This window comes from Myotis yumanensis, unplaced genomic scaffold, assembly GCF_028538775.1.
Source record: "Myotis yumanensis isolate MYYU_CA2020_CCGP unplaced genomic scaffold, mMyoYum1.0.hap1 SCAF_15, whole genome shotgun sequence".
In the NCBI taxonomy this organism is placed as follows: Eukaryota; Metazoa; Chordata; class Mammalia; order Chiroptera; family Vespertilionidae; genus Myotis; species Myotis yumanensis.
The window spans coordinates 52,993,975-53,007,574 of NW_027223766.1; the positions used below are offsets into that span (position 1 = coordinate 52,993,975).

Sequence of the window (13,600 nt, forward strand, 5' to 3'; positions counted from 1 at the left end):
CCCAGTAGGGTGCGCACAGGAGGCAACCAATCGATGTTGCTCTCGCATCAATGTTTCCCTCTCTCCCTTCCTCTCTAAAATCAATCAAACACACCACCACATACCCTTGGGTGAGGATTTTTTTAAAATCACACACACACAAAAGCTCCCAGCCTGAGATAATGGAACCCCAGGGGAACAAAGAGCTCTCTCCCTCCCGGAACACACGCAGCCATGCCGTCTGCAGCCGTGTGGGCCCGCGGCAGACCGCTCGGGCCCCAGAACTAAGCTTTAACACGAGACAAACTCTGGACACGGCCTTGGTTTTGGCCTTGAAGATAAGCTCGGGCTTCTTCCTCGGCAGGACGGATGGAGATGGGACACGGAACCAGAAGGGCAGCCTCCTATGTGCGCCGAGCACGCCTGCCACACCCCCACCTTCTGTGCGCGGCCCGGGAAGTGCTTTCTCTCGATCCCGTGGAGAACACACTCCCACCGACAGCACACGCAGGGCTCTCCCGGACGCAGGGTCAGAAAGGCGCGGGCAGCAGAGCAGGCCATGGCTGCCGCGACCCAGGACACAGCCAGGTGGCTGGGGGGAGCGAGCGCCGGGGCCTGGAGCCTTAACCCCACCGGGAAGCCCACGCACCAAGGCTGCTCATCACAGGAGGGAGGCCTGCAGGGCGCGGGGAGCCTGTGACAGACACACCGTGAATGCACACCTCGCTCTTTCCTCCACCCGTGCTGACAGGGAGAAGACATGCCCGCAGAGAGCAGAACCACCCTTTCCTGGCGGGTGTAGTTTATGCCACCGCGACTCAGCGGCCGTCGGCCCAGCAGGTGAGGTCACCTGGGTGTAACGATGCTTTCAAAAGGCAACGACCTCAGGCAGGGCCAGGGCAGCGGCCGTGCCCCCTTCCGGACCCCCTCACCCCGCCAGGATGGCCTCCCGCCTCCAACCCAGTTCCTTCCAAGAAACAGCCCTGTGACCAGATGCCGCCTTCTGGCCTAGATGGTTGAACAATCAATTAAAGATGGTTACGTACAAATATGAAAATTATGTACTTGGTTGCAGAGGTTACTCTTTTGAGCAGCTGATGAGTATCAGGAAAAAAATGTACTCCCTGGCCGGCGTGGCTCAGCGAGTGGCTGGGCGGCGTCCCGCGCCCTGAAAGGTTGCTGGTTAGATTCCCGGCCAGGGCACGTGCTGGGTTCCGAGCTCGATCCCGTGTAGGGGTCGTGTAGGGGTCGCGCAGGCAGATGTTTTGCTCTCACATGGATGTTTCTCTCTCCCCCTCCCTTCCTCTCGCTGCAAGAAACAAGAGGCCATAAAAGGTGCATTGTGCCACCTGTCACCGCCGCCCTCTTCAAGAGCAGCAGGCTGTGCAGGCCACGCCAGCCTCCAGCACAGGCCGACCCTCCCGCGGGAGACTGTCCCTTAGCCCTCCGTGGGTGTGCCCCTGCGGCTGGGCGGGAAGGGATTCCGGGAGGCCCGGCTGCTGCAGACTCGCGGGGATGAGCTCGAGCCTCAGTGTGGCGCGGTGCAGGGTGTGAGCACCACGGAGACGGGGAAACTGAGGCACGGCGGGACAGCAGCCCAGCATGGGCACCTCCCCCACGGCCCTCAGCACAGGGTCCCCCAGGCTGGGGAAGGAGGCGGGTGTCCCAGGAAGGCGCCCCCGCAGGCCAAGGTGAATCAAAGCCCAGCAGACTCCGTAGGGGTTTTGGTTTTGTTTTCTCTTAGCCCCGCCCCCTCTCCTTAGAGATTGGGACAGAAACCTGCATCAGGAGGCTGTGCTGGCCCATTTCCACTTCCGAAATCTCAGACACCCCCTTTCTCCTAGTCCAAAACGACATCTACACCTAACGGTGCTTGTGTCCTGAGAATCTCCATGCTCACGCGAGTTCCTCGAGTCTGACTCTCTCCTGTTCATGGCCTGTGCGGTGCCCGCACATCCGACCAGCCAGCAGAACTAGAGGGTGCTGAGGGCTCCTGGCCTGTGTGACAGATGCAGGCTGGCAGAGGGACAGTGTCCAGACCGTGTGGCCGCGTTAGAGACTGGGGTCGGAAAGCTGGAGGGCGAGGCAGGGCTGCGGGGGTGGCAGCGAGCGCACACGTGGTGAAAGGCTGTGCCTGCTTCTTAAGGAAGATTCAGATCAAACATCTTAGTTCAAAACAGGCCTCACCACCTCCCGTCCAGCGCAGGGCGGCCCTGAGAGCAAGCGCAGGCGCGGGGCGTCAGCGGACGCGTGACTCCCATCATGACAAGGACTCTGCTTGCGGCTGAGCTGGGCACAGGCTGCGAGGACCCGGAGCCGCTCCGACTACAGCTGGAAGGAGGCAGGGGGTGACTATGCAAACGGGTAGGACGCGGCCGCCCCCAGCCTCTGCTGCCGCCCGAGAGGCCAGGCTGGAGAGTCACTGGGCCTGACTTGAGAGGAACTAGGTGGCCACGTGCCAGAGACCCGCGGGGCCCTGCGCACGTGACCTCTGCAGGGGGGCCTCCGGGGAGCTGGCGGTCGAGGCTGGGCAAACGGGCCCCTCACGGAACCCCCACTCCCCAGATCAGGAGCCGGCCCGCTGGGCTCGGGCTCAGGAATTCCACCCGCTCCCAAGCCTTATCTCGGGGCGACATTGCTCAATGCAGCTGGACAGCCTTCGCTCTGTGGCTCTCGCTGCTAATTTTAACTACCCTACATTCTCCCACAAAGTGAACGGGCATCCGCAAGGCACCGCTGCAGGCCGCCTTCCGCCTCTAGTGCCCGAGGCACGTGCCCCTCCCTCCCCCATCCCCGTCCCGTCCCGTGGGTAGTCGCTAACCACGGTCACAACAGTCAAAACAAGGAGCCACAACCACCACTGCCTTCGGGTCCTCTCCAGCCACTCCTCAGGGGCCAGCCTGCCAGCGCCAGCCCATCCACCTGCTTCTGGAGCACTGAGTGCACCCCCATCCCCCACTCAGACTGGCAGCCAAGCTCGGTCTTGCAGGGCCCAGAGGCAGACCAGGCGGCTGGCCCTGCAGGTCCAAGGCTCCAGGACAGGGCTCCTCGGCTGGGAGACCCGTGTGGGATGTGTTAGAGGACCCGTGGGCACGCACTCCCTAAAGTATAAGAAAACGGGGTCTTGTGTTTCTGTGGGAAAGTGGCCCACAGCCTTCACCAGATTTTCAAAGGAATCCACGACCCCAACCAGGTCAGAACCACCCAGTTAGAGGGGGCGGGGCGTGAACAGGGCCCTCGATGGGCACCGGGACTCTCGTCCTGAGATGGTCATTGCATAATCTTTTCATAACTTTTTGGTCAGTCCTTCCTTCTGTAGTTTCCTTTAGAACGGAATTGAGCAATTGAGTTTCATACAAAAAAAAAAAAAAAAAAAAAAAGCAGGTAAAAGAGAGAGAAAGATGGATTCTAAATTTAAGAAACTAGGAGGGCCGCCCAGGGTGTGACAGAATGGACTGGTTCTGGGCCTCACGAAACGGTCACAGCAGAAACGAAAGACCAAGCGCTCTCCTGGACCTGACCTGGGGCTGCACAGAGGTGAGGGGCTGGCACCCCGTCGGAGAAGCCGGGCGGCGGCGGGCGGCGGCCGAGGCTCCCCTCGCTGGCCATGCGGCTGGCCCGGGGCGGGAGCATGTGCTGAAGCTCAGAAATAGCTCATTCATTTTGAAAAGTGACCCAGCACAGATGGAGCTGAGGAAAGACTGAGTGAGGAAGAAACCAGGTCGGCAACAACGGGCCTCACGTTTCATACAGAAGCAGGAGCCCCTCCAGGTGCCACCGAGTGCAGTGCACACATGTGGACTCGGGTGGGCAGGGCCTCTCGCTCGGGTGCAGGGACCAGTGTGGCCTGCAGGGCTGCCCGCCCTGGCTGCTGGGGTTCAGGCTCAGAGCTAGCGAGGCTGCCCTCCTGGTCCAGCCCTCCCTGTGCTCGGCCTCCCCTCTTGGCCGGGGGCTCAGACTGCCCGCAGGTGAACTCCAGGCTGCCCCAGAGCCAACGGGAGCCCCAAGAAGGAGCAAGTGGCCGTGCACATGCGACTTGAACACGCCGAGCTCTGTGACAGCAGCACCCAGCACCCGCAGCGCCAGGGCCAACGCAGCACCCTCCTCTGCCACCTCCTCAAGGCCCCAGTGACCACTAACCATGGCCACCAGCTTTCGCCAAATAGGAAACCACGCCAGCCGGCCTTCCTGGTCCCACATACACACAGTCTGGCCGCGCCGGGCTGCTGAGAGGAGAGGCACCGTGAAGGCCCGAGAGGTCACCCTGTCCCACAGCCTCTGCTCCGTGGCCCCACCTGCTGTCCACAGGCCCCTGAGCCGCGAGCCGGAAGGCTGTGAGGCCAGGCCCTTGCTTGGCCGACCAGCGGAGGCCACCTACTTCCTGGCAACAGAAGGACGCCACAGCTACAGGGACAGTGACGCCCAGCCACAGACACACGGGGCGCTGGAGCTGTCAGTAATGAGAACAGCAAGCTCTACACAGCGAGGAAGGGCTGACTCCACAAGTTCCCGGTCGCCCGGCCGGAGGCTCAGCTGGTTGGAGCATCGCCCCCCACAGCAAAGAGGCTGGGGTTCAATTCCTGGTGGGGCACATACAGGAGGCGACCGATCGATGTTTTTCTCACATCCGTATTTCTCTTGCTCGCTCCCTAAAATCAATGATCATAGCCTCAGGCGAGAATTTAAAAAAAGGAGTTCCAAGTCCTTGGTCATTTTGTTATCAAATCCCGCCCGGAGGCAGAGCCTCCACCAGAATGTGCAGGGCAGACAACCCACACGTGACCTATCAGAACTCAACAATTCCCTGCAAAGACAGCGGCCTGCTGACATCCTCCCACCGCCCCCACGGGGAAGGGGGACACGCAGGGCCCTCCACAGGCACATGCGGGACCACGCCAACGGCAGCCAGCACAGCGTGGCACCCGTGGCTCAGGCTGGAAGCGAATCCTGCAGGCATAAAACTGTCTTGCAATTTTTTTAAAAAAAATGTAAATCTGGATAAGATCTTCCCAGAGTGAAAAATCAGCAAAAAAAAAAAAAAAAAAAAAAGGGAGAAAGAATGGGTTGAAAAAGTTGAGAAATCCTGGTTTGGGGCTTAAGACCAGCTGTGGCAAAAGAACCAGGCCAGACCAGCCCAACTCAGCCTAGGAGGACCGAGCCTCCCAGCACCCTATTCACCAGGCCCACCAGGAGGCCATGCCAGGGCTGACACACATCGCTCTTGAGAGCCAAGGATGTGGCATTGTCGGCCCGTTTGCAGATACCTCCTGGGGTCACACCCAGCTGCCGCGGCTTGCAGGTGGGCAGCTGGGCAGGTGGGCAGGTGAGTGGGTCCCGCAGAGCAGGCCCGGGTCTGCCAGGCTCGTGCTGTCTTTCCCATGGGCTTCAGGCGCCGCCATGTTTCGAGGTCGTATGTTGGCAGAGAGCTGGCACCCAGGAGGGATGAGTCCAGGAGAGAAGCCCTGGCTGGTCCAGGGGCACAGGTCAGGGGCCAGCGAGACGCAGATGCACTGGGGACAGCGAGGCCTGGCCACTCCCTCGGTCCCCACAGAGGCCTCGGCGCTGTGTCTGCCAGAGATGTGGGAGCCCTGGGACTCTGAAGGGCTGCGCAGGCCCCGGAAACACTCAGGGCAGAGCTGACACCCGGGCACACCACCCGCAAAGCACCATGCCGCGGGGTCCTCAGGGTGCCTGGGTCCATGAGAAGGAATCATCAGGGGCCCCCGCACTCAGCACACAGCACCGGGAACGCGCTCAGCTCACCGAAATGAGAGGCGGTACACAGCCCAGCTGGGGGCTGCCCCTCGCTCGCGGGGTGATGAGTCACCTGCGCCCAGGACTTCGCAGAGCGGTAAGCACTTCCACAGCTGAGCAGCCACCGCGTGGCAGGGAGGAGGCAGCGCTGTGGGGAGAGGCCCGGACCCCAGCCCACGCCCCCGGAGGGCTCCCAGCCCAAGCAGGACTATGTGGCAGAACCACCCCAGACGGACCAGGTTCGGAGGGACCCTGAGGAAATCCACAGGAAAATGGTGGAGAACTATTTCCCCAAACCATATCATGAGCAGCAGAAACCACGGCCGCACTGGCCCGGCCTCCAGACTCCCCCACCGGCCCACAGACCTATCTGAGCCCCACAACCACAAACGGACACACGTGCAGGGCTCTTATCTGCCCGCAGCCTCGGCACCGCTGCGCCAACCGCCAGGACGGACCAAGGACAGGCCGATAACAGCTGTGACAATGCCACTGAGGGTGGGCCCCGGGGACGCGTCCGCTGGCCTGGCTCCCTGACACAGTTCTGCCTCCGTCTCTTCACAGCGTTTGACTTCCTAGTGTAACTGCCACCTGCTCGTGTGTGGGTCCAGGAAACAGGTTCCAGTTCACTTTGCCTCGGACTGTGTTAAACATCTCTCCTTTATGAGGTTACCACCGTCTCTCACAGTCACGGTGCTGAGGAAGGAAGACAAGCCGTCCACACTGCGCGCACACACACATTCTCAGTGCACGCGTAGAACCCAGCTTTCCTGTGGGTGGAGGCAGCCCGCAGGCCCCCACACTCGCTCCGTGTTAGCGAAGACCCAACACTCCAAGGTGGCTCCACGGTTCATCCCCAGCTCAGCCACTACTGTGTGGCTTTGGGCAAGTTACTTAACCTCTCTGGGCCTCCTTTTCTCCCTAAGTGGAGAGACTGGTAATAGAGCAGAGCCCCTCCGGGTCCTGCAGAGTGAGGCCGAGTGCTCTGCATGGGGCCGGCCTCAGTGTGTTATTCCTCCCGGCTTGCCGAGCGCCAGGAACAGATCCTCATTATGCTCCCCCGGTTACAACACAGAAGCTGGAGCTTGGGTCAGTGGGCGGCCTCTGGGCCAAGGACACGAAGCCAGGGACGGCCCCCCCAGGGTGCACACGCTCCCTGCACAGGTCGGGCTCTGGACCGCGGCAGCTGAAGCACAAGAGGCGCAGGCCTCTGCACCCCCTTAGGAACAACAGCACTTAGCCCTCGAAATCATTCAAGGCGGAACTTCCCTTCCCTGTCCCACAGGGCGCCTGAGCCTGAGCTGGCCAATCAGAGCAGACAGCCTCAGCTCCACAACCCACCCAGCACCACTCACCAAGTCAGAGCAGCCTTCGCATGGGGCACGGGGTGTAGAAGGGGTGCCGGACGGGGTGCCGGAGGACAGGAAGCAGCCCGGGCCCTGGCCGGCCTGGCTCCATCCAGCAGAGGGTAGCAGTGTGCAGGCCTGAGGGGCTGACTCCCCACTTGTGGTGCAGCGGGTTTACACCGCCCGCCTCCCCGGTCCTGTTACAGGCGGCACCCCTGGCTGGGAGGTGAGGGGAGTCCAGGACAAGCGGCCTCGCTGTGCAGTCCCCCGAGGGCCCGTTTCCCCTTCAGCAGCCCTGGCTGCCCTAAGCCTTTGGGTTACAAACCGGACTCAGTGTCAAGATCCGAGATGCCAAGAGGGTGTAAGGAGGGACTCGTGCTTTAGGGATCAATGGAGGCGGCACCTTTAAGGCTCCTTCCCCGATTCGCCCAGAGTGGGCGAGGGGCGCGCTGCCTGCCCGTGTGTCTCCTGCGCTGTCAGGTGAACCACAAAACCCTGACTGTCATCGGGGGGCAGCTCCTAGCGTCCCTGACCCTGGGAACAAAGGGCTCCTCAGTCTGAGGACACGTCTTGTCCCCAAACACAAGTCCAAATTCGCGTGACAAATTCTACCAGCAGCTGAGAACAGAAGGCAGGTCACACTCCCAGCCGCCCACAGAGCGAAGCACAGAGCAGGGCGGCAGCCAGCTTTCCGGCCGCACTGAGTGGGACCGAGGGAGGTCTCGGGAGAGGCCCCCCCTTGGCGAACCCCCAGGACCTCTCACCACCCAGTGGCTCTCCCTGGAGACAAGCAGACCCCTCTCCAGAACCGTGCTCTGCTCGGGGACCCGCAGCACAGGCTCCGGGACTCCTGCAGGGAGAACCTGTCCCAACCCAAACCCAAACCCGGACCCCCCACCCCCAACCCCACCCCCTGGAGACCTTTCTGCTTCCAGCACATCTTTCTGGCAAATTAAACTGGAAATGCAGGCAGGCTCCCGAGGCTCACACTAACCCGACCAAAGGCAACGGGACTGCCGCGCCCGAGACACCTACGTTCACGAAGGGTCCCATCACCTCCCCTCAGCGACACCTGGGAACACACGCAATCAACCATTACAGCCGAACGGAGCGGCACGAGGTCCCAATTAACCACGTGGCGCACGTGCCCCCACCCCCCAGGCCCGGGGAAACAGCACGTGGAAGCACGTCACGCCGCGTGCCACGCAGGGGCTGCCTCGAGCACTCAGGTGTGGGAACTCAGACTGAACGTCCCCACGGACCTCCACGCAGTCCAGGCCCGAGGGCCCCGCCCAAGGCCACCTCACACTCCCTTCCTCCCCAGCCAGCAGAAGGCACTCCTGTCCTGGAATGTTCCAGCAACAGGGCGGAGCTGGCACCAAGGGCAGGCCCACAACCCCTTTAACTGAGGCACCTGAGAGGGACCCCGCCCGAGACGCATGTGTGCGTTTAGTAACTGAGGACAGGTGTGGCTGTCAGTGCGGCCAGCAGCACTCGCGGGAGCCCAGGGGCATCAGACAGCAGCCCCTCGCCTCCTGGCCAAGGTGCGGGCGAGTGCCTGCTGGACCTGAGCGAGGTACTGGAGAGTCGGCTGACTCAAGGCCTGGGAGAGGTTTGCGATCCGGGCTGTCACAAGCCACCTTACTGGTAACCATTACACAGAAGATTCTCGGGGGGGGGGGGGGGGGGGGGGGGGGGCTCGCCTTCCCAAAGCAGCAGGTTCTGAGCTGCAGAGAGAAGCTGGTGATCAGTTCGCCTCAGGTAGGAAGGCACGTGCCATCAGCGTAAAACTCCACGAGGAAGGCTGAGCAAACATACGAGTTCAGGAAGAAAGGGGAGACACGTCCGAGTGCAGCAGGTTTTTAAAGGGTGCTGGGGCCCCCAACCCGAGTCTTCGCACCGGAGACGTGAAATGCATTTAGTCTGTGCTTACAATATTCTAGAAACCACATCTTGTACAGCTACTTGAAACCAGCAAGAAGTTTCGCTGTCCACTCAGTGCCCGTTTCCAGTTATCCCACAGCCTCGAGCGCGACTGGACTCCCTGTGAAGAGGGCGGCTCTGGCAGCCTGTGTGCCAGGCAGCGCTGCCCCCCTGGCTGGGGCCCCGCAGGCCGCCTCCTGCCGGAGCGGTCGAGCCCCTCCCTTCAGAGTAACTCAGGGGACACGATTCCTTTCCCATTCCAAACCGAAAATCATCCTCTTCGGGATAAATGTATTTTCCTAAAACGATGACTAAACTGTTGGCAGCGAGGAGCGATTTACTGTTTGCCCGCCCTCCAAGGTCCCGGGGCTGCTGACCATGGGCAGCAGCATCTGTGTGTGTAAGCACGGCAGCCCTGCCCACCCGCCCCCCGCCCCCCCCCCCCCCCCCGGGCACCTGCTGTAAGACTTGCTGTGTATTTTACACTCAGGAGTTTCCTTCCTTTAAAAGGGGCAGGATCTGGTCGCTGACCGAGCCAACTGGCTCCAGGGCTCCCAGGCAAACCTCAGGGGCCCTGCAGCGCCCCCACGGCCCAGGTGGAAGGTCCCCCCTGCACGCAGCCAGCAGCGCCTCTCGGGCACCGGCTCAGGAATGCAGCTCCCCTCGCTGCCAGCAAAATCCTCCAACAGGTTTGGGAGGATGAAAACACCAAGGACTCAGGGCTGAACCAGGCTCCCTCACTGGGCTCCAGGCCAGGCAGAGGTGGGCAGGCAAGGCGGCCAGGCTCGGGGGACTGAAAGGCTCTGCAAACCCGTCAGCTGCGGGAGGGTCTGCTGGGGACCCGGGGCCAAACGCCCAGCACCATGTGTACCCTGGGGGGCGGGGGTGGACCTGACTCACCTCAGGTTCCAAACAGCCACACAGCACTCAGCCTCTCTCTGTCCCTCCGGGCGCTTGTTTCGCTTCCCATAATCTCTCGAAAACGAGTGCAGGCAGAGCAGGCTGCACTGCGCTCCGAGGATGTTGTGTTTACTACGGGCTCAGCCGCTCCACCTGCAGGAAGGCTGGCTGGCCTTACTAGCAAGGCGACGGCCTGGGAGGGACCAGGACAGCTCCGAGTGAGCACACTCAACAGGCCCACCCCTCCCGCCCCAGCCCTGGGCACCGGCTAAGGTCTGAGATGCTGGTGGGGCCCTAGGGGATGCAACCTCAAAAGGAAAACAAAAAAGTGGATTAGGCGGTCGCCCTCCAGCTCTGTGGATTGTTAATCTTCTTAAAATGCCTCCTCGAAGAGTCACTGGCCAAGAGAGCAGGTTCAGTCGCACTGTTAGGCCCCCACGCCCCCACCCAGCGTCCCGAGTTCCCACCTGAAGGGCAGCGGGCCCTCTGATTTCAGGCAGGGACCAGGGACGCCGCCTGTCACATTTAAAAGGCCCACCACCTCCCAGGTCCCTGAAGGTGCCTGATTTCACAAAGGCTTAGCATTTGATACCTTAAAAAAAAAAAAGGAAAAGGCCAAGCACTTTGGAAGTTCCACGTCTAAAAAAGACCCTTGTTCACTGCTTGGGGAGGGTAATTAGCTAATCTAAACAAGGAGACCTTGTCTGGGCGCGGCGGGGGAGGGGCGGCCGGCCTGGCCTGGAGCCCCCTGCACAGCAGGAGCCTAGCTCCAGGGTCCTCTCCCACCCCTTCCTTCCCAGGCGGCTGCTCTTCTCCTGGGGGACGGGATACGGGGGTGGGGAGGGGGGGTCCTCTTCCTTCTCTCTGGTCAGATCTCTGCTTGGCAAAGCTAGATGCTTGGTTTCCTGGCTTCGCTTCCAGGTAGCCCACCCAACGGGGCTGTGCTGAGCGCTCGCGCCTTCAGCAGCCGTACTGCTGTGACCAGAAACCCGGGAACCGGACCAGGCCAGTGTGGGGCAGCATCCTCCCTGTCCGCAGTAGGAACACGGCTTCCAGCACATTCCAGCCCCACAAATTACAGGCTGGGCTCTGCCAGGGGTGTTTCCGAGGAGGGCACTAGCAATTTGGGGTTGTCTGCCACCTACGGCGCTCGCCAGTCGCCCTCCCTCAGTGCCAGCCCGGAGGCTGAGTCACAAACCACCCCTGCCGGCTACACGGGCTGGGCTCCGGGCCTGGGGGACAGAGGGGAGGGTGCAGGTGGTGGCAGGCACAACAGGCACCCCAACCAGAAAATGACAGCGTGGCCCGGACCCCAGCTCAGCTCACTGCTCTCTCCCCGCCCCCGTCCCTCAGACCAACCCAACACCCAGCAACCGAGACGCTGGCCGCTTTCCTCCACGGGAGCCGGGAGCCACGGCTGCGGCAGCCCCCCTCTCCGGCAGACCTGGAGGGCCTGGGACCTGTTCCCAGACTCCTCCACCCCTTCCCACCTCCCCTCCCCTCCAGGAAGCAAAGTGGAAGGCAGAGCGAGCCCAGGACGTTAAAAGCCGAACACCACCTTGGAGCTCACCCAGGCCAATCTCTGCTCAGCTTTCCCGATGCGACAGGGGCCAAGGCTGCAGCAGCGCCTCAGCAAGGGTGCAGGCGCGCCCCACAGGCCCCAGGGAGCCCAGGGGGCACCCTCCACACCTACCACCACCAGATCGCTAATATGCCAACCAGCCACTGGTGTTCTTTCCAGCTGCTGCCCCTGAAACAATTAGCCTGGATGGGACTGTGAAGGCCACCTATATCTCCCGCCCTCTCAGAAGCCCTCCAGTCCCCATCTGCGGCCTGTGCTCTGCCCGGCCCCAGCCCTGCCCCTTCCCACCTTCTAGCACAGAGGCCTAGAAATCAGGATTTTAAAAAGATTCCCAGGTGATTCTCATGTGCAGCCGAGGTTGAGAACCACTGCGCTAGCAGCTTCTGCAACCTCTCTCCCGGGCACGGGGTAAAGTCGGACTCTCCCACGGCGCGCTCAGGTCTAGGGGAGCATCACCCACACCTGGGAGAGGCGGCCAGGGGCTACTGTCTGATGCCCGGGCGGCGGCACACTTCTTCATCAGCAAACCAAGCCTCCCGCTTTTTCTTTCCTTTTTTCCTTCAAGCACAAAACGGAAGGGATGAAAGGCTGGCCCGCACGCTCCCTGCCTGCCCAGCCGCAGGGAGGGAAGGTGAGGGCACGCGCCAGTCGGGTTTCCGCGTAGAAACGGGCTTAGGTTCTGACAAACACTTGACCCCGCAATTGCTTCAATCACTCAAACTCTCCCCCGCTCCCCAGGCCCTAGGCTAGGAGACACCCCAATAACCAGGAACTACAGGCCCCTTTAGCTGGATCAGCTGAGGCATCAAGGAATAAAGCGCCCCTAGGAGCCCCAGCGCCCCTTCCCACTATTCCCTGCCCCCCCCCCCCCCAGCCTTCTAGACACATTGCGGCATGTGTTCCCGGGAAAAGCTGTGGCTGGGGGTGCCCCCTGGGAACCCAATGCAGAGCCACCGCCTGGCGAGCAACGGGTTAAGCTCCGGGAGGTCGGCGGCTGGGAAAGGGGAACCGGTGCTGGGATGCAGACCAGCGCACGGAAGGGGCTGGTGCAGGGCGCACGGGCTCCCCGCCTGCAGGGCCGGCTCGGCCCCAGGCACAGGGGTGCCGTCTGCACGGTGCAGGGGAGACACCGAGCGCAGGGGCAGCGGCTCGGGGTGTGCGGCAGCGGCGGGGGCGGGGGCACAGAGGGCCCGCGTGCAGGGGTGCGGGGGGGGGGGTCCCGGCAGAGGGGGCAGAGGCGCAACTCTTCGAAGTTGGAGGCGTCAGGCCGAGAAGGCAGGGCAAGGTCGTGGCCGCGGGGCGGGCAGCCGGGCTTCCCCGGGAGGAGAGGAGCCCGAGAAAGCGGGGTGGGGATGCCGAGGGGAGGGTGCGGCGCGGGGCAGGGTCCCGGGAAGGTGCACGCCCCGGAGCGGGGCCCCAAGTGCCCGGGAGGCCGCTGGGACGGGGACGAGGAGGGGCAGGTGCAGCCCGGAGAGAGGAGGGAGGGTCAAGGGTGCGGGCGGGTGTCCCGGCGGGAGCGGGAGGCGGCGTCCGGGCGGGGCGTGGGGTGCCCTCCCCGAGGAAGAGATGCCGGGAGCGGGGAGTTCGAGGCCGCAGCGGCGCGGGGGCGGGGAAGCGGCAGGTGCGGGGCGCCCAGGTGCGGGGCCTGGTCCGGCGGCGGCCGCTCACCTGTCTCCTACGGCCGGGGCCGCGGGGGGCGGCGGGGCGGCCGGGCCGGGCGGCGCTGGCGGGGGCGCGGGGCCCCGGGCGCTCGGGAGCGGCGGCTGAGGCGGGACCGCGGCGGCTGCTCCCCGGCGGGCCGGCCGGGCAGGGTGGCTGCGGCGACGCGGGCGCGGAGGGAGCGCTGCGAGAGTGCGGCCGGCGCGCCGGGACAACGCCGCTTTATCGGGTCGGAAACAGCCGCCGCGCGCCGCTTCCGCTGACGCAGCGCGGCCTGCGCTCATGACTATGCAGCAGCCGCCGCGGGAGGCGGGGCGGGGCCTGAGCGGCGCGCGCCCATTGGCCGCCGGTCTCCCCGCCCACCTCTCCGCCCCGCCCCGGCCTCCGAGGCCCCGCCCCCTGAAAGCCCCGCCCCTGCCGCAGCCCACCTCCCTCCTCCCTGGAGCTGAGTCCCGCG

General features: G+C 63.3%; 1 protein-coding gene across 2 annotated transcripts in view; it reads right to left on the bottom strand.

The window, feature by feature from the left end:
- The window catches only part of SLC45A4 (solute carrier family 45 member 4), a 48,570-nt gene extending 35,220 nt beyond the window's left edge, over positions 1 to 13,350 (bottom strand). The window contains exon 1 of one of the 2 annotated variants that reach the window (XM_070392447.1): positions 13,153 to 13,350. The gene's annotated coding sequence lies outside the window, so the exon portion shown is untranslated. The remainder of the gene's footprint in view (positions 1 to 13,152) is intronic. The other variant, XM_070392448.1, reaches the window with a different exon arrangement.
- Between the last annotated feature and the right edge of the window lie 250 nt (positions 13,351 to 13,600).